At 44.0% G+C, this 11,719-nt stretch overlaps 1 protein-coding gene across 8 annotated transcripts in view; it reads right to left on the bottom strand.

Annotated features, from left to right (window-relative positions):
• The window catches only part of plcb1l (phospholipase C beta 1-like), an 85,501-nt gene that overhangs the window by 43,899 nt on the left and 29,883 nt on the right, over nucleotides 1-11,719 (bottom strand). The gene's annotated exons all lie outside the window — the stretch shown is intronic.

Below are 11,719 nucleotides of genomic sequence, written 5' to 3' on the forward strand. Positions count from 1 at the left end.
GAATTTGCAGCTGTATAGGTACAAGAGTTTGAAGTGATGGTCTCACACAGCTACAGCGTCGTCACACGTGCAGGTGATGAACCGTTTAAAATCAATGGACAGATTTTATTCTTACTTGCCATCTATAATCCATCTTTCAGTCACTTTTCAAATAGCTAAATGCAATGAATATAAATGCTGTTTTCCCAGAAGAGATAATGATGTGTTTGGCATTATGTCAAAAGTGTTATTTGTAAAATGAAGTAATGTTGTCCTTCAAGTGTGTCCCTGATCAATATGACACAGCGTTCATGAACAGTGGTCACGCATGATGGCCATGACGAATTCTCCTAACGCGAACGTCGCATGCCAGAACTCTTCCTTTTCCATCCCACCTTCACCCAACATCCACATGGCACACCAAACAGTTCTCCCAGACAAATTAACATAACAATAAAAAACACTGCAAAGGATTCTGCAAAGGAAGCAAATGAGGTCCAATTAATTTACCCAATCAAACAAAAGGAATCTGTGTGCTGTGTCGTGGTGATAAGTGTCCCCTACACATCCTTGGCTGCACTAATCATGTCTGTCCTCAGCTTCAAGGCTCACCGTACTGACAACATGCCAGACATTCTATAGACAGTAGGTTATTTATTTTTCTTTTTTGATTGTCAAGGTTAGATCTAGTTTACGTGATTTGACACTTTTTTAAGTTCGGGAGGAATGTTACATCTTCGGTAGTCAAGATTAGGATCACTCTAACCTCAGAGTGACTTTTAAACTGACGTAAGCTTTGAAGTATTCTCGGGAGGCAAATGTAGCTCATGAGAGCTTCAGACGTTGGGGGCTGTGTCTGCCAGGGATTCCGATGCAGAGGGACCTTTCACACACAGCTCCATTTGCATGCTGGAAACATTTCCAGCCGTGCACTGCTGCAAACCCTGAGCCTCTGATCCGGCCCACTTCACAGAGCATAAGAAGGAGCCAGACACATATGCTGTTGCCTGTCTAATCAATAAAGCTGATAGCACCGATTTAAATAGCAATGAGTCACAAAAACCACTGCTCTAAAGGCAAGAATGCCATCCAGCCCTTTTGCAATTTCTTTACAGAAAAACAGAACGAGTCAACGTTGTACATGGTGCTCATCCGGTAGATAATTGTACACATCATGAATAATTCCGAGCAAAAACCACAATGCAACACCACATTGCAACACTAATGGGCAAGGAAGGTATCATTGAGTGTGCCCCAAGCCATGAGCGGAGCACTTATTCCTTACTGTTGGCATTTCAGACAGCTCTCTCCTATTGATCTGCATCTGACTCTGTGATGCGCGCCCACACACACACACACACACACACACACACAGATATATATATATATATATGATATCAGTACCGCTAATGTTGTAATACATCAGTCTAAAGCATCATGCACGAGAGCATCATGCACGATGTGTGTGTGGTTTATTGCTGACCCGAAGGCGCATCACAGAGGTGATTATTGGGTGTGGACTGAGTTAAATATTTAAAGTTTGTTTGCAGGGGCCCTCAGTGACACTGTGTTGCTGCAGCTGTAGAGAGAAGAAGGGAGTGAACCTCCATGTCCCAGAGCCTCTGCGGGAGCACGATTTAATTAATGTACTGGTGCATCCTGCAGACCCATGAAAGCTGGCCTTGAAGCCCTGTTGCCGTGGCAATAGAAGCTCCGTGCCTGGTAGAACCGCAGTGTCTTATTGGATAAAGTTTAGTGTTACGGAGAGTACGTGAATTTGACAGTCCTACACAGGCAGCAAGAACACAAATCTGGATGTTTAACACAAACACAAAAAAACAGTGCTCTGTTGACAGTCCAAGAAAAAACAGGAAAAAGACACATATTATCCCTCAGTGCACCCCTGTATCCAAATGTCATCCCCAATGACCCACTTTCATAATGCCACGGCTGTTACTCAAACCTCCATCACTGGTGCACACGCATCCCAACACTGACAGCACTGACTCACTACAGATTGTTTTCACTCAATTATTTGAGCTACAGGTCACATAAAACATAGTAGGCCGCCATCTACACAAATGTTTGTGCTTTGGAGCATAATGAATAGTGCTCATGTAGATAGGGACTAAGTGGGTACACTTAGAGTACTTATCTATTTTTTTTTAGTTGATTCCAGTCTATTAAAAGAGAAGAGACCCTGTCAATACAATTTCTGGTTGAATCTGTTTGGCATTGTGAAAGTAGTTCCATAGTTTTAACCTATCACTCCATTGCACTGTGTTTAGATTAGTGAGAGCCTGCCGAGAAGTGGGTCCTCATCACTAAAGTCAGTGAGGATATGCACAATTATAAATGAAAGGAAGCAAATGTGTTATATGGTCTGATAAGTTTTACCAATGCTTGGATCTGATTTGATTCCTTCTTACTGATTCATCAGAACTTCATGCTACCACTAAAACACTCACATGCTAACGATACCAGTCCCAAATCTTATTTTTTTATACATTTCCATAATCCAGCTCCAGTTAGCATTACTAGACGTGACACAGTGTAGAATACACAAGAGTGCCTATACAAGAATGACAGGACCTTATTACAGACCTGCAGAGAAGAGATGTCAGATTTTGAACACTCAAGATACATTCTCTCATTTCAAACCTTCAGCAGATCGCTCTGCTTGGCCATGTTTAATAAATTAAAATTTGCTCTGAAAATCATTTATAGAAGTAGGAGGGAGTGAAACCCTGGGCCTTAACTTGCAGGAGATTCAACAAGTGTATTTAATGGTCTCCTCAATGACACAGTGAGCCACATCAGAGCTAATAAAGGCAGACAAACTCTTAAGCAATACTCTTGCTCATAAACAACTTTCAATAAATCACAACAACTGTTACTGTCATTCCAGAGTGTTGGAGTGAGGCACCGCTTTGAAATGGCCCCCAATGGAGCAACAGGAGAAGACAAAAGAGGTTGTAGTCGCATAGACACAGAGTCTCAACAGACTCTACAGGCAGCGCACGTGTGCACTTACATCACTGCTTTATCTATGTTTATCTATTAAAAGAGAAGAGGTCATCTCAATGCAATTTGCCACTGGATGAGTCTGTTTGCCTGAATTAGCTACAACACAGGAATACTGGGAAGGAAAACATCTAAATCAGCCTGACGTCTGTTTACTGCATCCCTCTACAAATCTGGAGCTGTTTTATAGCTGAATTACATATGAAATATTTCATATGTTGGACCTATATGGCTCAGTAAAACAGTAATACACTGGAGACACTGGATGAGGACAAAAAACAAGCAAAACAAAAATAAATCATGACAGCTCATCCTAATAAAATTGCAATCAGTATAGTAACTTCTAGAAACAAAATGAAGCAGGAATCATATATGACAAGATGATATTAATAATGTTTAAAAAAATAAAAATAAAAAATTGTCCGTGGCAATTTCAAACAAAATAAAGATGATGTTCCAGTTCTCCAGATTGGGGTTTTGGCATAGCGGTGAATTAGAGAAGATAACTCTTTCAACTCAGACAGACATTTCTGGATAAATAAAGGGAGGCTCAAATTGTTAGTATGTATGTCAGAATCAAGTATTGCAAATGAATCATCTAATGATTAAGAACGCAGCTTATCAGCAACAGGTGCTGAGACATTAGGCAAATTGGCAAAGATGGCCTCAAGGTGGGATCTAAAATTGCAGACAAAAGAAATCTGTCTTTGCTGAAGGGCACTGCCAGGCGAAGTGAGGCAGCGATGGCGGGCATGTCGCCCTGCTGTCTGTGCATAAATCACGAGGGCAGCGTGGTAGTGAACACAGTCATCTGCCTTTACGAGGGCAGCGTGGTAGTGAACACAGCCCGTCTGCCTTCACGAGGGCAGCGTGGTAGTGAACACAGCCCGTCTGCCTTCACGAGGGCAGCGTGGTAGTGAACACAGTCATCTGCCTTCACGAGGGCAGCGTGGTAGTGAACACAGTCATCTGCCTTCACGAGGGCAGCGTGGTAGTGAACACAGCCCGTCTGCCTTCACAAGGGCAGCGTGGTAGTGAACACAGCCCGTCTGCCTTCACGAGGGCAGCGTGGTAGTGAACACAGCCCGTCTGCCTTCACGAGGGCAGCGTGGTAGTGAACACAGCCCGTCTGCCTTCACGAGGGCAGCGTGGTAGTGAACACAGCCCGTCTGCCTTTACGAGGGCAGCGTGGTAGTGAACACAGCCCGTCTGCCTTCACGAGGGCAGCGTGGTAGTGAACACAGCCCGTCTGCCTTCACGAGGGCAGCGTGGTAGTGAACACAGCCCGTCTGCCTTTACGAGGGCAGCATGGTAGTGAACACAGCCCGTCTGCCTTCACGGGGGCAGCGTGGTAGTGAACACAGCCCGTCTGCCTTCACGGGGGCAGCGTGGTAGTGAACACAGCCCGTCTGCCTTTACGAGGGCAGCGTGGTAGTGAACACAGCCCGTCTGCCTTCACGAGGGCAGCGTGGTAGTGAACACAGCCCGTCTGCCTTCACGGGGGCAGCGTGGTAGTGAACACAGCCCGTCTGCCTTCACGAGGGCAGCGTGGTAGTGAACACAGCCCGTCTGCCTTCACGGGGGCAGCGTGGTAGTGAACACAGCCCGTCTGCCTTCACGAGGGCAGCGTGGTAGTGAACACAGCCCGTCTGCCTTCACGAGGGCAGCGTGGTAGTGAACACAGCCCGTCTGCCTTCACGAGGGCAGCGTGGTAGAGAACACAGCCCGTCTGCCTTCACGGGGGCAGCGTGGTAGTGAACACAGCCCGTCTGCCTTTACGAGGGCAGCGTGGTAGTGAACACAGCCCGTCTGCCTTCACGGGGGCAGCGTGGTAGTGAACACAGCCCGTCTGCCTTCACGAGGGCAGCGTGGTAGTGAACACAGCCCATCTGCCTTCACGAGGGCAGCGTGGTAGTGAACACAGCCCATCTGCCTTCACACAGCTCCTGGTGCAGCTTCTGTGGCTCTTTGGGAAAGGTCAGATCTCGACTGGTGCTTCACAGATGCTTCATGATGGAGGAGATAGCATGGAGCATGGAGTGATGGCTTAACGATCACTTATTCTGATCCTTTAATTAACCAAATTTTTAAAAAGCAGCAGTGGGCAATAAAATCAATCACGACACATGCCTGACCACTTTCTATCTGAAACTGCAGACAAAGACAAGGAGTTGGTATTTGGGTTTAACCAGTATGCCCATTATTATGCAAACTAGAACAATTTATTTAAATAAGTTGGCATCAACGTGTGATTAGCATCATTAGCATCAACATGTTGGATCATTAGCATGTGATTATTTTAACCCTAACCCTAACCCTATCTCTCTCAAATTTGCTTTTAAAAACATACAGATATGTTAAATATGTTAATTCCCCTCATATTTCTCTGAACAGCTTTGTGAGGGGGTCTGCTGTGGACACACCAAGCCAAGCCACACCTGTATCTCTCATCAGAGAGAATGAGACACACAATGAATCTGATCTAAAACACAGAAGATAACTTAAAGAATTGGGCTAAAATCTTCTCCATCTCTTTAAATGATCCAACAAAAGAATCAGTGCTGTCACCAAGCATTAGACACAGAAATCGGTCCCTCGTTTATTAAAAAGGCTTTTCCTAGGGTTCCTTTTTAGTGACATGTCTCTGGACAATAGGACATGGCCCTGTGTGACTGATGAGGAGTGTACAGCTGTGAAAGCAATCACATTGACATTCATATCATCCCCTGAATGATCCAACACTATTCTATGGAAGATTACATAAATTGCACTTTTCCATTTCAGCAGATCTCCATTTATATGTAGACAAAAGGCTATAAGTGGGCAATTATCCTCTCATCAACAGAGGAAATCTATGTCTTGTCAAAGTAGAGTGCATGCAACATATTTTACTTTGTTTCACAAACCACGACTGCTTCTGTTCTAGCCACAAAACTGGACAGCATTTCCGCTGTTGGACACGTAGCTCTGCAGTGCACAGTGGAGCTAGGCACAACATTCTCCGCTGTAAAAAATGTAAATGTTTTATCTGAACTGTTCTCTTATTCCTCAGAAAGGTTAGAGAACTCACCAAGATATACATCTGGTGCAGCAGTGATGCAGGAGATCCACAGAGCATAATCAACAGTCAGAAGGACAGAGGCCCAGACTTGAATAGGTGTTGTACAAAAAAAAAAAGAGGATTTAGAGGAAACGTGACTGTAATTATGATAGGGAGGCGGGCACGCTCCAACAGTGGCTTACGGCCATGCTAGCACCAGAGAGGAACTTATCAATGTCACAGACAGAAAAAAAGACTACACTCAGTATGAAGAGGGTGAGTGAAAAAATAATAAGGTTAACAAAGGACGGTGGAAGATATAAATGAAATGACCTCGGGTCGGGTCAGAGCTACATAATTTCACACCATGATATCCAGTGAAACATAAAATCATACAAATGCATTTCTTTAACTATCCTAGCAGAAGACATTATGGAGAAATGCCATTTTCAGGGAGGATGATGTCAGTGCATTACATTGACCAATCATAAACCCTGCAGCCTCAGTACAGGCTAGTCCTGGACTCGGTCCTTGGGGCACCAGCCAACGCCAGCATGCTCGTCTCCTGCAGAGAGAGCAGTGCAGTGTCTATTACAGTCAAACCAGAGCCCTGAATGAGCTAGATATTCCAGATAAGATGAGACCTTTCACTCTGAAATTCATTTAGATTCACAGAATCATGGCATCAAACTGGGTGTTCAATAACAATGGATGAAATGAGACAAACCACTGTGTTTATGCTGCTCAAAAGAACATGAACAACTAAACTTGAGTCTAGGAAACTCACGACCAAGTTGCATTAGCATCTGGAAAAGTTAAAAATTACACTAGTAAAAAAACACTCCACTAGCTCTTGACTGCAACAATCCCTTCAGCTGAACAGACCAAATCAAATCATTTGCAATGGCATGACAACACACTCACTCTGGATGACCAACATCATGACAACACACTCACTCTGGATGACCAACATCATTTTCTAAAGAGATTCCAAATGGTGCATCCAAAAAAACACTTTTGAACCAGCATATTTGGCAAGGAGAGTCCGGCACCACAGCCAGTGTTGTTTTCACTGCCTCTTTTTCTGTTTTATTTCTGTTTTTACAAAGCTGGCTCCTAGTTGTCCTGGATCAGGTGCTAAAAATTCTAACAGACAATAATTACAGAGGCTGCAAACAGTAACATAAAAAGCATCAAGAAGAGGGTTTTGTGTACAAAGCTGCTGCCAGATCCCTTAGGAGGACGATGTGGAATGGGCTCCTACTGGCTGTTCTTCAACTATAGTAAATGACAGCTGACTGTGCACGTGTGTGGCAGGACTATGGTCTGGACATGATGGTCACATGTTCCTGCCTCTTTCTACTAAAACTAGACTCCAAAATCCAAATCCTTATTGAGATGGGGTGTAGACACCAGCCTCAAGACCCGTTTCAATGTTTTGGGACAGTTACAAATGCTCCAGTACAAACTCCCCTTACTAAAGAGTATAGACATTATAACCACAATCACTGTAAATGGTGCATTTTTACAGGCAAAGTTGAAAATGAGTCTGAAAATAATCGATAACTATAAGGTTTGCAATCTGCAACAGTGTGTGAACTGTGGCCCCATTAAAGAAAACAAAGAAACAAAATTACATAAAATATTTGAATGTATTTCAGTTTTACTGATCTGACCGTAACTACTGATAATTTGAAGTGACACTCAAGACAGCGCTGAATATATTTCTTAAGCAATAACAATGCATCCATTTTTCTATCATTCTCACTGGGCATGTGTTTTTGTTTAGTGAAGGTTTTTTTTAAGGACAAAATGTCAAACTGCAGTCTTGCAAATGCCCCAAGCAAGTGTTAAAGAGCAAAGTAAGGCGATCTAATGAAGTCCGTTCACACTGTACTCAACTTTACAGTGAGAACTGTTGATTTTGAACATTTTGTGGGTCATTAGTTCTCATCAGTAATTTCCTGGAAACAGAGCGAGCCTTCTGCTCTGACCGAGCGCATCCATCTGTATAGGTGTCCTGCCAGCTTCCCCTGTCCCGACCAGAAGCAGCCTTAGTGGGACATCTGGGGGGGACGCACGCGTGTTTGCGGAGAGGCGCTATCAGCCCATATGGTGAGCGTGGTCACAGAGCTCTCTGGAAACTAGAACAAAGAGCGAGCACAAAATATCAACATTCTTCTGAATCAATACAAAATATCAACACATTCTTCTGAATCAATCAAAACACTGTGATCTTCTGAATGAGCTTCTGAATGCTGAATGAGATCGAGAGCAGACCTGCAGATGCACGCTCACCTGAATATGTGCAAATATGTGCAAACAACCATTTGTGTATCAGTGACTATGAGTCATAAAAACTCACAAGCATCGGTGCACCGGCATCTCATTACAGAACACAATGCTTGAATGCAAAATAGTGTGACGGAAATACCAAGTTGATTCCATGTGCAACAAATGTTTAACAGGCATCTATTTCTCAGTCAGCATTCACTAAAAATTGCATTATCATGCTGAGGGATTGGTACCGCCAGCCGTACGCACGTTCACCTGAAACTTCAGAGACGCGAGTGAGTTCTTAACTTGCACCTCTGGGAGGTGAGTGAGTCTCGCAATTTCATATTCAAATAAATGTAAAAGCTGAAGTGGAAGATCTGAGTGCTGCTCCCAGTAGCACCGCATGACTGACATAACCAACTGAATTACAACACAGTTTGACAAACTTCTGCCTCATACACTATTCAGACTGCGCCTAGTCAAATTTGTTCAACTTTTGCCACAACTGAAATGAAAAAAACAATGAGACCAGGTGGAGAGTGGGAGCGTTCTGTCATCCAATCACATCGCTTTGGAGGAGCAGAGATGGGGACAGGGGAGACACTACAGCTGTCCTCGTGAGGTCTGATCTCTGCTGGCTGTTGCTGACAAAATTCTGAGACATCTAGGGGCCAAAGAAAACATCCAACACTGGCATTTCCAAGACATTCATTAAGATGGAGAGGGCCAGGAGGCCTTTAGCACCGCTATTCCACACTCACACCAGACAATTCAAGTGCAAAAAAAGGGCAAATGGTTCTGTAGTGGATCTGAATCTGCTTACTGAAATGCCGGAATACAAGCATTTGTAAATTTAAGTCAAAGTTAAGTTGTTCACTTTAGGAATAGAACTTGTGTGTCTTTCCTTCACTGTTAATACTATAAACATTTTCAAAGTTTCAAAAACTTGTGGCTTATACAACTTCTTAAGCAAGAGAATTCACTCCCTGATGCACTGTAGACACAATACATCAAATTCAACAGGGATTTCTGTGCAATAAAAGAGACTGGTGGTGGAAAATGGCCAGTTACTGATGAAAAACCAACAGAAATAATATTAGACGGACTCTAACCAGTGAGGACTGAATTTGGAGCAACCATCTCTGAAAAACAGAACCAGAGTCAATCCCAGTGACTTTGTGCTCTCTGATTTAGTCAGAATTGTTCCTGGGATTGTGGCCGTCTCCAAGAGATAGAGTCAAATAGGCTATTCTCCCTCTCTCCCTCCTGAGATTTATGAGTGGAATTCAATCAAGCCAACGGTCTAGCCTGTCTGCTTCACTGAGCCCGATGGATCAGTTGGAAAAAGGTCAGAGGTCACACCACAGCCATCATTACAACAATCCCATCAACCGTCTCGCCGTAAATTGTCTCTGTGTGAAATAAGGTCTGCTGAAAATGGATGGAATAATGAGTGAGGCTCAGCGCCTCTAATGAGTCCGTCAGCAGGAAAAGCAGAGAGGAACAGGAGCACGAGAACATGATGCCATACGGGGTCGGGACTTCACCAGGGGACAACAGGTTTCCTCCTTATCCCTCGTAAACAGTACTTACGGTGCAATGAAGACATTTAAGAAAACAAAAAATATACAAAGATATAAGAAATGAAGGAAATAAAGTCATGTCTTTATTTACTTAAAATAATTATTTATTTAAAATTTATTCTGGCTTTCTGATATAGATGCATGGTTTTATAGTACTGTTTAGAATGTGGTACTATGTGTGTGTATTATAATGAGGACAGAGGGCACCTATCCAATCAAACATGCGCTTGGTTTTATAGGCTCATTATATGCTTGTTGACCTTTAGTTAAAGTTCAAGCTATCAATGATGTCACCTCCGTGATGTCGTGTTTTCCTTTCGTCCTCAGCTGAACTGCCTGGAGATTAAATGAGGTTTGGGAGAAAAAAAAAACTGTTTGGCTCGTAGTACACAAACAGCTTGGGTTGACAGCGAGTGGAGATGTAGATGAAGGCTGGGAGAGATACCTGTAATCTGATGGCTTTGATGTGGAGGGTTCTGGACGGGGCCCCATCTGACTAACACCATTTCCTTATGTTCATTAAATCACTCTCTCCTTTTCCGACTCCATAGCAACGGCCCAACAAGGCCGACCCTTTCACCTGTCGCCACCCCCTACTACTTAAGCGGTGTAGAAACGCGTAACAAAGCTGATGCAGTATAGCTGAGCAGACACGTCCTGGTTTGGGTTCACGTCAGTGTAACCCAGACTACATGATCATAGTTGACGTAGGAATGTTCCTGCATGCTCTGCACAGGTGTGCTCCCGTTCCCGTTCGGCTCACTGAGGCTCCCGTTCGGCTCACTGAGCGCTGGCGGCGGCTGAACCCTCGTCTCACTTTCTCATTGAGCAACAATGCGGGTGCACGCCATACGCCCCAACTCTGAGTGGACGACAATAATTCAGTGCAAAGTGTGCCCTATCACTGCATCTCACAGACCTAATGGCCAAGGGGGGCACACAGTTCTATACACAGCTCAGCGACTTTTCCCGTCTGGTTAAAGCATCAAGGACAGGTCTCTGAATGCAAACCGCACAGCTGGGACTCAACCCTGAACATGCAGACTGGTCCCATGTACCTACTATAGACCTGTACTGACACTCGTGAATTTCCAAGTACTGACGTTCACTGAGAGAGGGAAAAGTCCTAAAGTACAGGAAATTTCCACTGAAGTCTTTCAGTAAGTCCACCTCAAGTAAATCCAGTGATGCGTGGACACCTGAGGAGAGAGCAGCTTTTAGAAGGAGCGACATGGCTGAAAGAGAGTGGGCAACCAAACCCACAGCTACATCATATCTCAGCAGCCGGATCAGGCCCTTCTCAGATTTCACCATCAATGACAAGCAGGCAGAGCTAAAAAAGGAGCTTAGGGACTCCACTGAGTGTAACTGAACAGGCTACTACAGGACTGGGTGAACGTGAGGGAGATGTGCCCCTAGATATGACCGGCTAGTCGCCCTCTCTGGTGTCATGCAGTAAACCAGCCACTGAGCTCCCCGATCTCTCTCTTGTAAGACACTAGAGAGGTCAGAGCATTCAGCAACTAATCTGACTGACAAATAATTAAGCTGACTGACTGGCCACAGAAAATTTGATATCCACATAAGCATACTAGTTTCAGCATACTAGTTTCATCATACTAGTTGATCATGTCACTCGAGCCTTTCCCAAGACTACAGTCATAACTTACTCTGCAGTCATTATTTACTCTGTAGTCATAACTGATTCTGTAGTCATAGCCGACTCTGCAGTCATAAATCTCACTTCCAGTAAATCAGTCTGACATAAAGTCTGTCTGAGACATGTTTAATTTAAGTGATCAATAAAAACAAACTA

Source organism: Brachyhypopomus gauderio, chromosome 9 (assembly GCF_052324685.1).
Source record: "Brachyhypopomus gauderio isolate BG-103 chromosome 9, BGAUD_0.2, whole genome shotgun sequence".
Taxonomy (NCBI): Eukaryota; Metazoa; Chordata; class Actinopteri; order Gymnotiformes; family Hypopomidae; genus Brachyhypopomus; species Brachyhypopomus gauderio.